The following is an 18,982-nucleotide window of genomic DNA, read 5'->3' on the forward strand; positions in this document are numbered from 1 at the left end:
ACCTTTCCCTCTTGTCCCTTATGAGAAAAACATCACAAATCTGTGAGTGAAAATGGATCCTTCTCTAAAATGAATCAGTTATGTAGACACAATAGTGTGAGGATCTGGGTTTAGCTCCGCCCCTGGGCGGCGTCACTAACCTCCACTCCACAGGTGTTCCTGATTCCACTGACGAGACCATCCAGCATTTAAGCCTCTGGCTGAGATCAGATCTTCGCTGGAGCATCAAACCTTTCGGGTTATATTCTCCACCTCAGGGTCTAACCTCGATTATGCTCTGAGTACTAATTACGTTCTTTGTCTTGCCTGGAACTTAGGTTTTGTGCCACGCCATGATTACGGACCTATGGGAACTTACCTGGAACCTGTCGGATACTTACCTTTGCTGGAACTGGCTCGTCATCTCCTGGATCACTCTGGAACTGCTCCTCACCTCTGCGCAGTAAATCACCTCCTGGATCTGTAAGAGAACAAGAGACATTATTTCATTCATCCTTTGAACTACACTGACCAAGATCGTACCCGAGACTCACCCAGTTCTTCTTGTATTGCAGACTGCTCCCGAGACCTGCTCACTGTAAATACTGGCACCACTTGTAAATAAACTCACTTACCTTTATTTACGCCTCCATGTCTGGTTTCGGCTTCGCTCTCTGGACAAACAATCCTGGGTTTATGTCAGTATGCTTCAGCCAAACCAAAATGTCCAGAGTGGGTTGAAACCAGAACCGTCAGTTTAAGGGGAATTACTTCTGTTTAAATAACAGAATTCCGTTTTCGTTTATAAAACGCACGTTAAAGCTACGGATAGTTTGCGTGGGCAAGAGATTTACCGCAAAAATGGCGGAGATCCGTACCCAGCCGGAACGCATTAGGACAGCCTCGGAACTCGGCCGACATGAGGCCAAGATTAACGATCTGTGGGAAAAACAACAATCGGAAAGGAACCGCCTCGATCAACTAACATTATTAACTCAAGAAATGCATCAGAAATTGTCGTCGCTAGTACCAAACACCGCAAACTCCTCTTCCGCATCCGCCTCACTAGCAGCGTCACTTCCGGTACCCACTTCCGGACATTTCCGTGAGGTTCCCTTGCCAATTCCCGAACATTTCTCTGGGGAGATTGGCAAGCGTGCTGGGTTCCTTCTCCAATGTTCTTTAGTGTTCGCTCACTCTCCAGTCTTTTGTTGATGACTCTGCAAAAATCGCTTATATAATTGGACTTCTTCGAGACAAAGCATTAAGATGGGCGGAATCAAAATATAGCTTCCGGGCTATCCAGTTAGCCACCTTCAACCAATTCATCGAGGAATTTGAACAGACTTTTGGAGTTGGATACACAGAAACAGAAATAACTCAGAAATTATGGAATTTGAGACAGGGTCCACGCTCAGTGGCTCAGTTTGCCATCGACTTCCGGACGTTGGCTGCAACATCAGGATGGAACGAGCCGGCATTAAAAGGAGTCTTTAAGCACGAGCTCCAAGAACCCATCAAGGACCAGCTAGCGAGATGGGATGAGCCACAATCCCTGGACGAACTCATCGCCCTAACCATACGCCTGGACAACAGTCTTCGTGAGAGACAACGGGAGAGGGGAAACCGGACGACCACCACCGGGCGCAACGTTGTTTTCATGGAGGCAGAGTCAACCGTCCAGGGTATGGAGCTAGAACCAATGCAGGTGGGGCGAGCAAGTTTAACAGCAGAAGAAAGACTGCAGCGTTTAGTAGCCAGGGAGTGTTTTTATTGTGGTGATAGGAACCACTTTCGAGTCAAATGCCCTTTTTTTTTTTTTTTTTTTTTTTTTTTTAAAAGGGAAGACTCACTAGGTGTCCGAGGGGTACTAGTGAGTAGTCTCACGCAACCCCTTGGGTCATGATTTTTTTTTGTCCACTCTATGCTCTTAAATCATAAAATTAAGATCCCGGTTCACGCCTTAATTGATTCTTGTGCCGAGCAAAATCTGGTCTCCGAAGATTTAGTGAAACAGTTACAGTTAGAACTTACACCATTATCTTCTCCCCTTCCCGTTATGGACATTTCTGGGCAAGTAATCACCAAAATCACTCATAAAATCGCTAACCTTCAGTTTCTGGTTTCTGGTAATCGTAGAGAAAGGGGTGATTTTCTAGTATTCTCTGCACCCACCACTCAGATGATTTTAGGGTTCCCTTGGTTACAAAGACACAACCCCGTATTAAACTGGACAGAGAAGATTGACTCGTGGAGCCCCTTTTGCTTGCAGAACTGTCTCCAGTCTGCTCTACCACCGTTAGGCCCTAAAGTTGAGCCCGTGCAGAAGGTAGATTTGACCAAAAGACCGGTCGAGTATCATCATCTGGTTCCTGTCTTCAGCAAATCTAAGGCATTATCTTTGCCACCACATCGACCCTACGACTGCGCCATTGAATTCATCCCAGGAGAACCATTGCCAACTAGTCGACTGTTTAACCTCTCCTGACCCGAACGAGAATCCATGAAGACTTACATTGAGGACTCCCTTGTTTCTGGTATCATCCGTCCCTCCACGCCACCTCTAGGAGCAGGTTTTTTCTTTGTGCAGAAAAAAGACAAAGAGTCTACGACCCTGCATTGATTACTGAGGTCTAAATAAAATCACCGTCAAGAATAAGTATCCACTCCCGTTAATAGAGTCAGTCCACCAACAGCTTCATTCGGCCACCATTTTCACAAAACTCAAAACCTTTCGGGTTATATTCTCCACCTCAGGGTCTAACCTCGATTATGCTCTGAGTACTAATTACGTTCTTTGTCTTGCCTGGAACTTAGGTTTTGTGCCACGCCATGATTACGGACCTATGGGAACTTACCTGGAACCTGTCGGATACTTACCTTTGCTGGAACTGGCTCGTCATCTCCTGGATCACTCTGGAACTGCTCCTCACCTCTGCGCAGTAAATCACCTCCTGGATCTGTAAGAGAACAAGAGACATTATTTCATTCATCCTTTGAACTACACTGACCAAGATCGTACCCGAGACTCACCCAGTTCTTCTTGTATTGCAGACTGCTCCCGAGACCTGCTCACTGTAAATACTGGCACCACTTGTAAATAAACTCACTTACCTTTATTTACGCCTCCGTGTCTGGTTTCGGCTTTGCTCTCTGGACAAACAATCCTGAGTTTATGTCAAATAGTCAAATCCTGCTTCTTTCAGTTGAGACTGCTGTCTTAAATGAAGCCCATCTTGTCTAAATGATATCTTGAGACGGTAATATGTGCTTATATAAGATCTCGGCCTGATTAATGCAATGTGCTGCTTTTTGGAATTAGCCAGGCTTGTGTTGCTGGTTTGCACCTGGTTCAAAATGCTGCAGCTCACTTTTTTAATAAATGCAGGCAAAATAAAACACATTTTTCTACTGCAGGTCCAAAAACTCTGCAATGGTTTGCCACTGAATATTAGCTAGTCTCCCTCATTTGCAGTTTTTAAGTCTTCTTTAAAACACTTTTACTCCCTGGCTTTTGACCCAGTGTGGGAAATGTCTTTGACCTTTATAGTGCTTTTTGTTTATCAATTTGTTTAAATTACTAATCTTTTCTTCTATATATTTGTATTTTTTTATCCTCTGTCCTGTGCTTGTTTCTTTTATTGTTTAGCACTTCAGCCAGCCTTGATGATTATCTTTAAAGTGATTTATAAATAAAATGATATGGTGTGAAGCTTAAATCAGTAACCCAAGTATAGGTGAGTTTTGGAAAAAAAAAATTAAACTACACTTTAACCCTTCTGAAGCCCTCAAAAGAGAAAGAGATGAAGAGAGGCAACGAAGCCCTTGTAACTTTGGGTCAGTATGACCTGAAAGCCACAGAAAGGTTAATGTAAATGATCATTTAAAAATGTGAGGAATTCTAAAAATGTTGACCCTGGTAAGACAAAAAAGTTCAGGAACCTTTAAAAACCATAGATGACCTGCAGGAAAAGGTAGAGAAAAGAAAAGACAAACAAATGGCAAACCAAACATCATTTAAGAGGATTAAGAACAACTTAAAACAGCTCTAAAAACAGTAGTTTAAAGAATAAAACAGTAGCAGGTAAATTTCTCCACTCAGGTAAATACAGTCTCCCAAAATGTCACCATTCAGATTATCAACCAAGGGGTATCAAGGATGACTCAAAACCAGGACAAACACAACTACCAGTGTGCAACAATGCCACTTTTCACAAAGTACTGGTCTGATACATCCAGCTCTTAAAAATGCTGAGTCAATCAGGCTAGCCAACTACCATCTTCTATATGAGGAAGTCCTGTTACACACAGTTGCTAAACAACAAAGTGTGACCCAGCAGCACAGAATGGCTGGGCTGGTCAAAATCTACCTCTGGTCCTTTGTATCAGCGCCCTGTAGATACTTTAGTTCAACGGCCTGAAATATCTGCCAACTAAATGATTGATCCCTGTGATCAGGCAGATGGCAGCCCCATCTCGTCTGGTCTTTGCAGCTCCAGGCAAATGATTGGGACTGGAGTGGTGGCCAGCTGTTTTCCTTGTCCTCCTTAGAGATCCAGAGGTTTGGGGCAAAGGAGAAACTGCAGGTGGAGAGGAAGCAGAGACATCAGAACCAGCAGAGTTTCCTCCAGGACATTGAGGTGAGGAGGGAGATACTGCCTCACCAGATGGTCCTATTACCACATAGATTAACTCATGTGGTTCCTCCTCTTCAAGGCAATACAAGCAGTCTGAAAATGGATGAATGGTGAATGCAGAGCTTATAAATACCCACCCCTCTCACATATCACCTAATCAAGAGAAATTTATAATCATCAAAACCAACTGATTTACATGTACAATTTAAGAAAGAACACAACAAAAGCAAACAAAATAATCAGGCAAAAGCTAATGTTTTCTTGTTTTATTTAAACAAACAAAATAACAAACTCACTTCCTTGATCTTAATTACACTACAGTTCACATTAGCTAACACTATAATCCATAATTAACTTACAATGTAACATGCTGGTATAGATTCACAGCCACCCAGGACATGGCAAATAAATAAAAATAAGAAAACATAACTGGACTTCTATTCTGTAATTGAAGATGTTTGGCTTCCCATCAGGGTAGATTTCTCAATTTTAAAAAAACAGAGTGTGGAGTTCCAAGCTTTAAGCTACATGAGATGCTCTCTTATGCACCTAGATTCACAAGTAGATTCATCTCACTCTCCTCCCACTGGAGAGTCGTTATTGTCTTTGTTTGCCTGGTTCACAGAGATGTTTTGGTCACATTTATTAAAGGAAAAATAACTGGGTATCAAGCTTAACACTCCATTGTAAGTTTTATACTAATGAAATCTGAGACCTCGTCTGTTTAAAGCTCCTTAATCATGTAGATATCCTCAACATCTTTTGGGTACTGGAGGTTGAACTCTGTACACATCCTCTATTCCTTCCTCTGCTTTACTGCTGTCAGCTGTTCTGATGAATTGCAAGAGCGTAGGTATTTCCTACTGGTCAAATTGTGCTGAAAGCACCACCTCAGCTTGTTCGGCTTCCCAGGGTGCCTCACTAAGGGTTTGAGGCATAGTGAGCCACACATGCTGTCATGTGCTCTGGTCGCTCTGGTGTGGGCCCACACAGGAAAGAATGAAGAGGAATGGAGTTTAGCAGCTGCAGGAAACTGTGGAAACTGTGCAGCAAAAGTGACCAAATTTTCTCACTGTTGGCAATGGAGACTGGCTAGCTGTTCTTTGCTATGGTCTATGGAGGAGTGCTGCCACAGTTGGCGTTTGAAGACTTTGCTGCTTGACTGAGGTTAGGTCAAGGGGCACTTGCAACACCTTCACTTCCAATGCTAGGTCCAGGTGTGTAGTGGCAAGATGAGCTGGAACCGTCAGAATAGCCTAGAAACTCCCAAGTTCCCATTGGGACTCCTCTTCCATGACAAATGTGACAGGTGCAGGCTGTTCTCTTCAAATATTATTTCTAGTCTTTTAATTTCCCTATCTTTATATTAATAAAACGCCCACCTCTGTCACCAAATGTGGTGAGCACTCATATAGACAGAAGAGATCAGAAGACAGATTTTTTTTGTTAAACTATTCTTCCTGCACTCCCTAAATGGCACAGCCTCAGTGGTCCATTTATTGTTTTAAAACACACTGCAACATACATGACAAGGTCACTAATTGTTGAGGAAACCTCTAGCTAGGTATTTAAACATATCAGCTTGAAACATATCAGCAACATTATCAATGGACATGCAGAACACATTACAACAGTAAATGTCTGACTTTCTAATTGGCATGTGACAAAAATAAATGAACATTAGTACAAAGTACATACATCTCAACAGTTTAATGAGCCTGAAAGACTTCCCTCTGTGGTTCACTACAGAAACATCTGACTTAAATATCTAAAAACACTGAAGCAACGAAAAACCATTATCTGGCATTCATAAAGCATTTTGGACACAGGTGTAGAGCAGTTTTTCTATGCTTTTAAAAGGTACCACTTTTCTTGAAAGAAGAACTAACCAAAGTGGGAGGTTTGCAGTTTTATACCACCGAACACTCCACCCTGTATACTGAAACCTTTAAAGATCCTCTCACTGTCTTGTATATTTATTGTTTAACTGTTATGGTCCCAGTGAGAAAAAGCATCTCTTCTTGTAGAGGGTTCTGCTCAAGAAGGTAGTGTAGATATGGACTATCAAACAGACAACTTTAAAGATGAATTAAAAAAAAAAAAAGCAAATGGGGATATAACATAGTAACTAAGTTCTTATAAAGTTCACTACCAGTAAAAAGCTAAGTAAAACTGTTACATGAATTTTTAGTTCAGTTTTCACAAGTTGTCTAAAGGTGTGAGGAGAGGAAAGTGTCTGAAGGATAACTATATTCTGAAACATTACTCAGACCCTCCAGGATTTTGCGATGTTGCGATCGCTACTATTAACGCAAAATCAAGCAAACCCCACAAAATCGCAACTTTTTGCAACTTTGCCCAAAACACCGCGACTTTAACCCAATATTTATGGTTGAATACAAAATAACTCACAAAGAAGAGTTGTGACGTCACTTCCTGTTCCTGCAGGAGCATGTGCGCTAATGCTTCACATTTGCCCACAAAGATTTAAGCAAAGGACCGCACAAAACATCGCAGTGAAGTTCGTTTTAAGTTGGATATTGGATATTCGCGCTCCGTGGAGTTAGCGGCGTCTAGCTCACGGCTGACCCGAAACAAGAACGCTAATGTCGGCCAGTCGTCCCTAAGTGTAGCAATCCTGTTTCGGGTCAGCCGTGAGCTACACGCTGCTAACTCCGCGGAGCGCGAATATCCAATATCCAACTTAAAACCAACTTCACTGCGGTCGCAAACCAGTTTCCTTCCCAGCTGCACGAGAATGGGGCGAAGCTGTTTTGCACGTCCTGCAGTGTAATCATTGAACATAAACGCATCGACAAACAGTTTGTGTCTGCAAAACATGTGAGGAGATCTGCAGACGAGGGACAATCTAGAAATGGTCATGAATGTCAGTTTATAAGCTATCAAAGTTCTCAAATAAAGCACTTTTTGATAATGTCAATGTTTGTTGGTAATTATCTTACAAAACTAGTAAGTATTTTTGGTTTATATATTAAAAGTTATGGTTTTTATTGATTTTAGTAAAAAAAAAAATCGCAACTTTAAGGAAAATGCCCCCCGAAATCAGGCATTTTAGCCCGCAACAATCACAAAAAATGCCCACAAAATTCTGGAGAGACTGATTACTGTAACCCTTTTTAAAATTATGTGCTTTTTAAAACAGAACTATTTAAAATACAGAATTAACAGAATAAATTGCAGCCTAGCATTTCTTGAATGTATGCATATTGCCCACCGCCGTTCATGAGATATTTCGCTAACAAACAGAGTTGATTCTATTATTATTGGCAAGGCTTTAAAAACAAATCTTCAGCCATCAGTTAGCATTCACTGAATAAATGTGTGATAAATCTCAGCTACTACTATCAACCAAATTTTAGCTCAATATCTGTAAAACTGAGTTATTTGCCATTTTGTGTTTGCAGTGGTTACTTTTTGGGAGTTTTATTAAAATTCATAAAGGGGTTCAGGAAAAATTTTGCTCACAGACAGACAAAAAATACACAGAAATGGGCAAAAGCATTATTATCACCCTTTTACTTTCAGTAGTGGGAGATAAACATTACATTTATTAGGATTAGGCATTATAAACAACATATAAAGGAACAACTTGCAATAACATATAAAAAGAAAGAAAGCCTGATTATAAAGCTGATCATTATTGAAAAACGGCTTTATTCTTTTCTTCATTTTAAATTATGTCAATGTAAATTCTGCAGGCAGAGAATTTCACACCAGTGGCTCCATGTGGAACCAGAAAGTCACAGAGCACCTGAGATGCTTAAGTGCTTAATGTTCAAAGTATGAAAGTAACACTTCTTCTGAATTATATCAAATTGTACAGTTTGAAAGATTTACTCAAGTAGTAAAATAAGTCAAATCTCAATAAACAAACAAACAAACAATAAATCACCTCAGAAACATATTTCAATTAACACGACAGAAATAATACCTGAAACTAAGAATTCTGAATTTTAGCTTTAGATGAATACTCTAATTTAGGTTCAGATAATGCTTAACAAACTATCTTCAAAACAATTTAACTGGAAAAATACTTTGGACACTAGAAGTAACTTTTATGATTTTATGGAAGACTTTGATTGTAAATTATTTAATCTATCAGAATCTTTTAAACAGGATGTTTAAAAGTAGGCTCTTGAGACTTAGATAAAGTTTTAGACTTTACAAACTTAAGAATTTGGACAATTTAGATGTAAATATTATTCTTTTGACCTAAATTCCAAAATGAAAATACCTATGTTAGTTATTCTGCCAAATTGAATTGTTCAACAGTTCTAGTTAACGTTTGTTTTTCTACTGCTGGACTTTTGCAAAACAATAAACAAATCTAGACAAAATGTACGCTTTAAACACTGAGGTAAGACAAAATAGCAAAGGAAAGAGGAGAGGACAAGGGTGGCAACAGAAGAAAAGACTCCTTTGGTTTTTATCTAAATGAGCACAGCTTATTGTAAAACAGTCAAGTTCTGATAGGTTCAGCTGAGGGTCTGGGAAATATAGATACAAAATGTAGAATTAAAAAAAAAAAGAATAAACCCACCGCACAGCGAATGCTGGAGACAGGCACCAGCTCCCCCGTGACCCAGAAAAGCAAAACAGGTAAAGAAGATGGATGGATTTCACTCACTAGTGCGATTAGATTACACCAGTTCAAGGTTCTGTAACCATGATTGATGCACCATCTGAATAATCATGTGAATAAACTTTGTTAAAACATTTGACAATTTTTTTATTAGAAAAAATGAACACATAAACATCATATTTAACACATTTCGCTATTTGAAATAACAGATTTCTTTTTTGTTGTTTTAGTCTCAAAAGAAGTCAAAGGTCAAATGGAGAACACACTCTGTAGATTAGATATTCTCTGTGGGAACTCTCTAAGTAAGACTTTATTCAGGTGTTTATCAGAGAATCAGTCAGAGCAGGATGACAGAGGGTAGCAAAAAGGAGGAATCAACCTACATTACATTAGGCTGGCTGAGTAGGTAAATAAAAATGGTGGCCTCAGACAAGCGTAGAATCTTAGAGATGTTTAAGTTGAAATATAAGAGTAAATCCCCTAAACATGAAAGAAAAGAGAAACTAGAAGCACTTGGAGAGTGCAAACCCTCACTAAGGCCCAAGGGTGGCTGACTCAATTGAACTCTTGTACGATCCGAATCCTGGTGCTGATCACCACCAAAATTAAATCACTTGGTTTTTATGGCAATGTGAGGGACCAAACTCAAACAAGAACAAAAAATTATTCAGAGTAGAAAAAGGTTTCCAGTTTAATTTTGAAAAATTCATCAGCCACGCATAAAGGTTTAACTCAAGAATAAATCATAAGATAAATAACAAATTTGGATCCAAATTAACTGAGGTCAACTAAACTCTAACTAAACACAAAAAACTGACCTGCCAAACAAAGAACAAAGGCTGCTTAAATAGGGGTGGAGTAACCCACATCTACCACCTGAGGGAGGTCTGACCAAACAAAAGAACAAATAAATACAAAATTAACTAAACCATTCTATAAACAAATAAAGCTAAACTAACTTTAACTTAGCACAACAACAAGTGAATATTTTAAGTGACAAATTAAATAATAATCATCTTGGCGTCTCCCCTTCCGTCTTTCAGTAGTTTGCAGATGGTTTGCCCCAGGTTCCTCCACCAGCTGATTCCTATCAGCAGCACCTCAAAAAACACAAGTGTAAATAAACCATTCAGACAGACATTAACTAATAAATATATGTCTATATGAAATAACCAACTTAAACTATAAATTAATAAAGAAATACTAACACTATGTGGTGGTAGGAGCATCCACCACACACTCCCCCTCCTCTGAAGGCTCGCTGGCACAGCGGGACAAGTAGTCAGCAGTAATGTTCTGTCTGCCAGGGATGTGATGTACCTCAAACTTGTATGGCTGCATGGCCAGGTACCAGCGGGTTATTCGATTATTGGTGTCCTTCATCTTCTGTAGCCATTTCAAAGCTTTGTGGTCCGTTTCCAAAATAAATCGTCTCCCCAAGAGATAATAGCGGAGTGAATCCAAGGCCCACTTTATAGCCAGACATTCCTTCTCTATTGTGGAATAACGGGTTTCTCTAGGAAATAGCTTACGGCTGATGAAGGCGATTGGATGCCGATCATTTGAAGAACCCTGAAGCAGCACAGCACCAAGACCTTTATCTGATGCATCTGTTTGTAGAATAAACTTCTGCTGGAAGTCAGGGCAATGGAGCACCGGATCTTTACTCAAGGCCTGCTGAATATCTCTGAATGCTTGCTTAGCTTCTTCAGACCACTGTAAAATATTTGGGCCTCGTAGACTGGTCATGTCTGTAAGAAGAGAAGCTCTAGCAGAGTAATTAGGGATAAATTTGTGATACCAACCAGACATACCCAAGAAGGATTTGAGTTGTTTTCTCATCTGGGGAAGGGGGCAGGATTGGATGGCTTCAATTTTTTTAATTTGTGGCTTCACCAATCCTCCTCCGATGACAAACCCCAGGTACTCCGTTTCCTTCTTTGCTATGGCACACTTGGCTGGATTCACTGTCAATCCTGCTTTCTGGAGACACTCAAAGATCACTTGTAGATGTTGCAGGTGTTCATCCCAGGAGCTGCTGTAAACAATGATGTCATCTAGATATGCAGAGGCAAAATGTGAAAGGTCATTGAGTACCTTATCCATTAGGCGTTGAAAGGTGGCAGGAGCCCCATGCAGTCCAAACGGCATCACTCTGAAGTGGTAAAGGCCCCATGGTGTTCTGAAAGCCGTCTGCTCTTTGGACCTGGGGGAGAGTGGTACTTGCCAATATCCTTTGGAAAGGTCAATGGTGGTGAGATACTTTGCCTTGCCTAGTTTTCCAATAAGATCGTCGATTCGTGGTGTTGGATAAGAATCAAACTTTGACACTGAATTTAGATAGCGAAAATCAATGCAAAACCTTATTGTTCCATCTTTCTTAGGGACAAGAACAATTGGATTGCACCACTCGCTCTGTGATGCCTCAATAATCCCAAGGGAAAGCATTAACTCCACTTCTCTTTTTAATGGTTCAAGAAGTCTCTCAGGTATACGATAACTAAGTCGTTTTGGAACAGCATCTGCTTTTAAAGTAATGTCATGAGTTATAACATCAGTATAACCTGGATTCTCCTGGAACACAGTCAACGGACAAACAGCCCTCACTTCTGACTGTTGTTTTTCTGACAGATGAGCCAAACTGGGCTTAGAGGCTGTTGGAACAGGCAAATATTGCTCCTCAGATTCTTCATCATCCACGCTCCGGATGTAAAAAGAGAAAGGTTTCTCCTGGCCCCGGGACACCCATTGTTTCAGCAGGTTCACATGGAGAATGCGAGTAGAGCGGTTTTTACCTGGAACAGAGACTTTGTATGTGGTTGGTCCCATTTTCCCCAGTACCTCATAAGGTCCTTGCCACTTGGCCAGTAGTTTGCTGTCCTCGGAAGGGAGCATAACCAGGACTTTCTGGCCTGGCTCGAATCCTCTCTCCCGTGCTGCAGAGTCATACCAGGTCTTCTGTTTGTGTTGAGAAGTCTTCATGTGCTCCTGAGCCAAGTTTGTCATCTTCTCCAGCTTCTCCCTCATCTGAAGCACATAAGCCACAACATTTAAAGGTTCTTTGTTAGTCTGTCCCCCCTCCCACAGCTCCTTTAGAACTGTCAGGGGTCCCCTCACTTCATGGCCAAATAACAGCTCAAAGGGGGAAAACCCAGTGGAGGCCTGGGGAACTTCTCTGTATGCAAACAGAATATATGGAAGCCATTGGTCCCAGTCAGACCCGGTTTCACTCACAAATTTCCGTAACATTTGTTTAAGTGTTTGATTAAACCGTTCAGTGAGACCATCTGTTTGTGGATGATAAGGTGTTGTTCTCAGACCTTTAATTCCCAGCAACTGATACACATCTTTAAGCAGCTTGGACATAAAATAGGTGCCCTGGTCAGTCAGTATTTCCTGAGGAAAGCCAACTCTAGAAAAAAATTGCACCAAACAGAATGCCACATTCTTTGCTTTGACAACTTTCAAGGGAAAGACTTCTGGATATTTAGTGGTATAATCCACAAGCACCAGCATAAACCGGTTACCTGCTCTACTCCTTTCAACCGGGCCTACTATATCCATACCCAATCGTTGAAATGGTGTACTCAGAACTGGAAGAGGTTGGAGAGGAGCTTTGTTGGGGAATCTAGCCGATGTCATTTGGCATTCTGGACAGCTCCTGCAAAACTGCACAACATCTTTAGACAAGCCAGGCCAAAAAAAAAAAACAGCGCTTTATGCGGGCTAAAGTCTTATGCTTCCCCAGGTGGCCAGCCCAGGGAATTGAATGGCCCAGTTTCAAAACAGTTTCTCTAACTGCTTTGGGAACCACAAGCTGTTGAATTGGCCCATTTTGCCTGTAAAGTATGTCATTTTGAATGACAAAATCATTTTTATTGACTTTGGCTTCTTTAAAGCATCTCACAAGACCTAAATCCTGGTACTGCAGCTCCAATATATTACCAGGGATTTTAAAATCCTCGAGTACCTCAGGCTCTGGTGCATCAACAGGAACCACCACCGTCCCCTGAAACTTCTCTCTTCTCCGTAGTCTTTTAGACTTCCTGTCCTTAGTTTCCTCTGTGAAAAACTCCACATTGTGAAATGGTAAGGCACTGAGGTCGGAAACAATTTCCTCAGTCTGCTTTGCTTGGGCCCGAGTTAGAGCCACATTATATTGGGGGGACTTCAACAGGTCAATAAGCACTAGCAGGTCATTGCCAAGAATTATGGGAAAGGGCAAATCATCCACAACCCCAACATTAAGCAGGTAAGTTTGTCCTTTTATGGTCACATAAACATCTGCCGTTGGATATTCCATTTTGTCTCCATGGACGCAGCAAATTGAAATGGTCTCACTGGTGCAAACAAACTGTGGTGAGACATACCTGCGCTGGACCAAAGTCTGCGTACTCCCTGTATCAATCAGGGCCTTCAATGCATGACCGTTGAGCTCCACAGAGATCTCCATTAATTGGTTCATTGCTCCAGCATTTTGAGTCTCTTTCCTGGGCACAAAACACATCTGGGACAACTTCACCACATTTTGAGGGCACATTGGTTTAGTATGACCCTCTTGTCCACATAAATAACAAATGGGCTTTTTCCCTTGAAATTTTGAACTGAATCTTTCTTTAACAGGTAGCTTACCCACAGCTGAAGCTGGTTGGGCTGGAGATTGATGAGGGCCATCCTTTTTCCAGCTTTGAAAGGCCCAAGAGTTCCTCCTCCTTGCAGCCACAAACACATCAGCCAGCTCAGCAGCCTCCTTTGCAGTCTTGGGATTATGTTCTTTTATCCACACCTGAAGTTCTGGTGACAACATTCTTAGATACTGTTCAAGAATAATTATTTCATTGATTTGTTCAACTGTTTTGCCCTTAGGTTGCACCCATTTGACATACAGCTCCTTCAGCCTTACGTAGAGCTCTTTTGGAGTTTCTTCTAGCTCCACCTGAAGCGAGCGGAATCTTTGCCTATAGGTTTCAGTGTTAATGTCATACTTCTGCAAAACAGCTAGTTTAACTTGATCATAATTCATTGATAAATCAACATCCATGTGCACAAAGGCACTTCTGGCCTTGCCTGTTAGCAGTGGTATTAAATGAAAAGCCCAGTCAGTCCTTGGCCACCTGCAGGCAGAAGCAATTCTTTCAAAAGTAATAAGAAAATGTTCAATATCATCTTCTTCACTCAATTTTTTCAATTTAGGTGTATAGGAAATAGACGACTGTGCATGAAGTTCACCTGATTGACTGTGCTGAGGCGAAGCTACTACTCCAGGGTCTGGTGGTTGTGTAGGCCGCACTGGTGATGTTGGCTGAAGGGCCGAAGGTATTGTCTGGGACTGGCTCTCCCTTTTAAACAATCTAAACTGTCGTTGTAAATCCTCAAATTTCTCTTGTTGTTTAAAAGTTTCTCTGGTCCAGTGGTCCTCTGTGGCCTTCTGATGTCCTATATGGGCTCGGAGAAGGTTAGCCAAGTCTGCTAGTGTTGGTTCACTCCCCTCCTCATCCATATCAAACACTCCACCAACCGCTCCTTGTTCCTCCACAGCGTCTCCTTCATCATGCTCAGAACTGGGTCTTCTTGTTCGTCCTCTTCCCCTTCCAGGCATTTTGGAAACCTTTCTCAGTAACGAAGGATCCCACTTCTGACACCAACTGTGAGGGACCAAACTCAAACAAGAACAAAAAATTATTCAGAGTAGAAAAAGGTTTCCAGTTTAATTTTGAAAAATTCATCAGCCACGCATAAAGGTTTAACTCAAGAATAAATCATAAGATAAATAACAAATTTGGATCCAAATTAACTGAGGTCAACTAAACTCTAACTAAACACAAAAAACTGACCTGCCAAACAAAGAACAAAGGCTGCTTAAATAGGGGTGGAGTAACCCACATCTACCACCTGAGGGAGGTCTGACCAAACAAAAGAACAAATAAATACAAAATTAACTAAACCATTCTATAAACAAATAAAGCTAAACTAACTTTAACTTAGCACAACAACAAGTGAATATTTTAAGTGACAAATTAAATAATAATCATCTTGGCGTCTCCCCTTCCGTCTTTCAGTAGTTTGCAGATGGTTTGCCCCAGGTTCCTCCACCAGCTGATTCCTATCAGCAGCACCTCAAAAAACACAAGTGTAAATAAACCATTCAAACAGACATTAACTAATAAATGTATGTCTATATGAAATAACCAACTTAAACTATAAATTAATAAAGAAATACTAACACTATGTGGTGGTAGGAGCATCCACCACAGGCAACCTCGACAGTTTCTGAAAAAATCATCAGAATCTGTCAGAGTTAACACACAGACAGTGTTCATGTAAAGGCAAAGTTTTAAAAACAGATGTCTTGCATTAGTTAGTGTTAGGAGTATTAGTTGGAGATGACTCTCAGCTACTACCACACAAAATTTTAGCTCAATCTCTGTACAACTGACTGAGTGGTAGATATTTTTGGTTTTGCTAAGTTTGCTTAGCTGTGGTGACCATCTTAAATTGGATTGACTCCAAACGTTAAACAGTTGTAGATGTACATCAAATGACTACTTTCTGAGCGCTTCATAAAACGACCATCCTGCAGTTAATGAGATATTTTGCTCATCAAACACACAGGCACGAGCAAAAACATATCACCTTTGGCAGCAGGAAATAAAAATAGCCAGAACAACAAACAGGTACCAGAACTACACAGATGTTGATGATATCTAAAAAACTGAACACAAACTGGCAACAATGAACCAAAACTAAAATCAAAAACATACTAAGACAGAAAGAACTAGAAAAAACATCAATCCATCCATTTTCTTTACACGCTTTTCCTTTCCAGGTCAAGGGGAGCTGGTGCCTATCTCCAGCAGTCACTGTGTAAGAGGTGGGGGACACCCTGGGCAGGTCGCAAGTCCTAGAAAAAACATTAACAGGAAAACATAAACAATAGTCACAAAAAAACCTAAACTGTGACAAAATATATATCTTGTCAGAACCAGGAAACATTTCACAATATAAGTTCAACAGAGTTTTTATAAAAGAAAAGTAGGAAAAATGTGAAGCAGCAGAATGATGTAAATCAGAGTCAGAGTTCTTCAACATGAGTTGGTGATGTCACTTATTAAGTAGAAAGTCCTGCTCCACCTACAAAACACTAACAAGCTGCAAACATGAAATGTGTTACCATGAATGTGAAAAGTGTCTGAAATGAGGCAGAATTAGCGTCAGGCTTCCTAAAACTATTATGGTAATTAACAGCCAAATTTAGGCAAAATTTAGTCAACATATCAGCAATTGTCATACATGGTAAAAAATGAGCACACCTATTTCACCTATTTTCAGTTCTAACATTTTTATTTTCTATTAACAGAAAGATCTTAGACCATGGGCTAGGTATCAAAACTGTGAGGATTTTTGGAGACATATTTCTGAAAACTAAGTCCCAAGAGATGTTCAGATCGAGTTGTCTGCAATCATGTCATTGGTGGGCATAGCAGTGGTAAGCTTCTGAAGATCAGCACCCCTTAAGAAAGTGCTATTACTGACGAAATGCTAATATTGGTCTTCTGAAGCAAACAAAGTACTAATAAATTGTTTCTAATGAGCTATGATCATGTGTTAAAGCAGTGGTTCCCAAAGTGTGGGGAGTTTGAAAACAAAATATGTGTATACGTTTATGTCTGGTTGACCGATGTGTGTGCCCAGTTGATTTTTTTTTTTTTTTTTTTTGGGGGGGAGGGGGGGTATTGTAATCCATAGGGGGGCCCAGAAGAAAATCTTTGGGAATCACTGTGTTAAAGCATGATTAGATATTGTATATTAAATATTTGGATAAAACAGGGAATCTAGGCTGAGTAATATACTAAATACATGGAAAATTTTTGAAAATTTTTGTATCATTAATTCCATCATGTATCATCACATGTTATCAACTCTGTATACCATTTTGAAAATTACCCTGTGGCAAGTGTGAGGTTAGAGTATTAGTACAAGTTACATAGGAATCAAAAGCATTCCCTTTTCTCTCTTTCCAAAGGACCAGTGTCTGTTTTGTGATCAAGAGATGATCAGAAAGTCAAGAAAAAAAGTAAGGTTCATAAAATGTATCACAAAAACAACAGACAAAACCGTAAAGAATGCTACAACATAAAAGCAACATGAAGCTATGTTGATCAAATTCAGGGTGCTAATCTAGTGACCTGTAAAACACTATACTATATATATATATATATATATATATATATAATCCATCTTACAACACATTTAAGCTGAAGGCAAAATTGATTAAACACTTATGGTAACAAATACAGGGCACATGTGAGTCACCAACTATGCCATAGTCACTCTTAGCAAGCTTTCTTTTGAGTGATGCTATTCTGTCACCTGAACCTCTACAAGACTTCCTGACAGCCATGGTTACTGGCAACAGGAATGAAGGCACCTCTGGGAAGACCAAACGTCATATCATGTCTATTGCTCAAGACTGGTGTTATGCAGTGACAAGAGGCAATTGGACAATGCCCAAACACCTGCTACTTGGCACGACCATCTGGCATCTTACTAGAAGTACTGAGCTGGTGGCGATAATGAACAAGTTTGGCAGTACAGTGGTCTACAATACTATTGGAACTGGAGACAGCCATCTGCAGATACATAGCGGAACAACATATCATCCCACCTTTTGTGTCCACAGAAAACAGTGTTGTGATCCATTTCTGCTGGAATAACTTTGACTTACTTGAAGAGACACCATCGGGCTGTGGGACAATGCACACAGCACATGGAATTGTCATTCAAGAAGTCTTTTCTACCAACAGCAGTTTGACTAGCAGAGAGGACTCTGGTAAGGCAAGGAAAACCAAGAAGAGATTGATATAATATGTGCATCAAGAAATTGAGCCATGCTTCTTGAAGGACAAGGCAGAAATGCTACTTACCCTGGACAGACCTGATGCCTCTGACATCCGTGCAGTGTTTACAGACCAGGCTTCTGACATGGCATGTTTGTTTTCTAGAGTCACAAAGAAAAGTCCAACTGCAGTACAAAGAGTTCTAGTATGGGCAGGGTGGATAACACTCAGAGGGGAATCAAAAACAGATTATGCAACATAGACTATAGGAGACATTGATCTTATTTTTCTATGTTTATTTCCACTAGAGGGTGTATTTCATTTTGTCTACTATGTCGGAAGGGGGGTGAGGTTACTTAAGGTCAAGTATGAGTCTGTTCAGGTGTTGCTAATTGGAAGGGGCAAATGGTTTTCTATTGTGCTTAGTTTCGAGTTATTGTGGATTTATTTGATTCTAAATGGAAATGACAAGGTAAATGGGCATTGTGAAGGACATAAATGACTTCATATAAGTTGTGAAGGACATAAATGACTTCATATAAGTCGAAGTGAAGATCTGCATAGTGAATCTTGATTGAGTGCACGTAAAACCAAAGCCTACCAGGAACAACAGCAACCAGTAGCCTAAAATACAGGATTTTATCCACTACATAGACTACATGGCTCCAGTTCTCAGTTCTGTAACAGAAAATGCTTCAATATAGTATACTCTGAAACGATCCCAGAAGGCCTCAAGAAAAGTTGGTCAGACTATAAAGTGCTTTGATCTAAGATCTTTTTTATTCCAAAAGATTAGTATTTTGTATTGAAAACTAGTGTTGGTCTTGCAGATGTATGACTGGGGTCTTTACCTGTAGAATCAGAAACAGAGTTAGCAAATGGTAATCTCAAAGGGTAATTTAATTTTAGTTGTGTGGTATATTTTG

This window comes from Kryptolebias marmoratus, linkage group LG8 (assembly GCF_001649575.2).
Source record: "Kryptolebias marmoratus isolate JLee-2015 linkage group LG8, ASM164957v2, whole genome shotgun sequence".
Classification (NCBI taxonomy): domain Eukaryota; kingdom Metazoa; phylum Chordata; class Actinopteri; order Cyprinodontiformes; family Rivulidae; genus Kryptolebias; species Kryptolebias marmoratus.